This window comes from Pygoscelis adeliae, unplaced genomic scaffold (genome assembly GCF_000699105.1).
Source record: "Pygoscelis adeliae isolate BGI_AS28 unplaced genomic scaffold, ASM69910v1 Scaffold45, whole genome shotgun sequence".
Classification (NCBI taxonomy): Eukaryota; Metazoa; Chordata; class Aves; order Sphenisciformes; family Spheniscidae; genus Pygoscelis; species Pygoscelis adeliae.
The window spans coordinates 10,616-11,586 of NW_008825114.1; positions in this window are offsets into that span (position 1 = coordinate 10,616).

The window sequence follows — 971 nt, forward strand, 5'->3', positions numbered from 1 at the left end:
GACAATATATTTCCAGATATAATGTGGTAACAAACTGAACTCTCTCATTTTCTTTCTCCATATCAAAAAAAGTCTTCTGTTCTAGGAAGTCCATCCTGCACTTTCCATAAACTCTCCCTAGCACAAACTGATGCTATTCTCCCCAGTGTGGTAAAACATATCCCATTTCAGAATTCTTCCAGATCTTTTTTTTCCGTTGCAAAAGACAAGACACATTTCACTGCTTGCTTCAACAGAAAGGCTGTATTCTGCAAATGGGATTATATGAGACTCTGTTCCTTTTACTGTAGAGGTGGAGTGTAACCAAGATAAAGCTGAAGACAGTTTGATTTATCCTTTTTTTCAGAGAGGACTATTAAACCACATTCTTACTGCACTCCTCTGTGTTAAATAATCATTGAATGTTTCAGTGAACCCAAGAAGGCTGGGGCTGACAGATCATGAAAGGTCACGTGTACTACACCCTTTGACTCTGAGCCTGTGTTACCACCAACAAACTGAAAACCAAACTCTGAATTTGTGTAAACAGCAATTTGGTGACATGCTGTGACAGTGGCAGTAAAGAAAGTTGTGTGCTATCACAAGCGCAGAGGTAGATTAGCAAGGATGAAGAGGAAAGGAACAGATTTGCAGAATAATTAAGAAATTTTTAATTGTTCATCTGCCTTTGCACATGCTCAATACCCCAAAATCAAGCCTTAAGTAACTCACTCAGAACTGCAATAGGAATTCTCAGACCTGAAAGTAAACTACAGGAATCTTTGCTACCATACTGTGTCATAAAAGCTGCGTTTGTGCAAGTGGGCTCTATAGGTGCCTCTGTGTGTGGGTGGAGAAATAGTTACCAGACAACAGCAGGACAAAGAGAGGAAAAACACATGCTGGGAGACAGCATCTGAAAGCCTCCCAAGAACTCATAATGGTCTTGGATCAAAAATCGGTAAGTTCAGGAGAGCAAGGAGCTGCTGAAC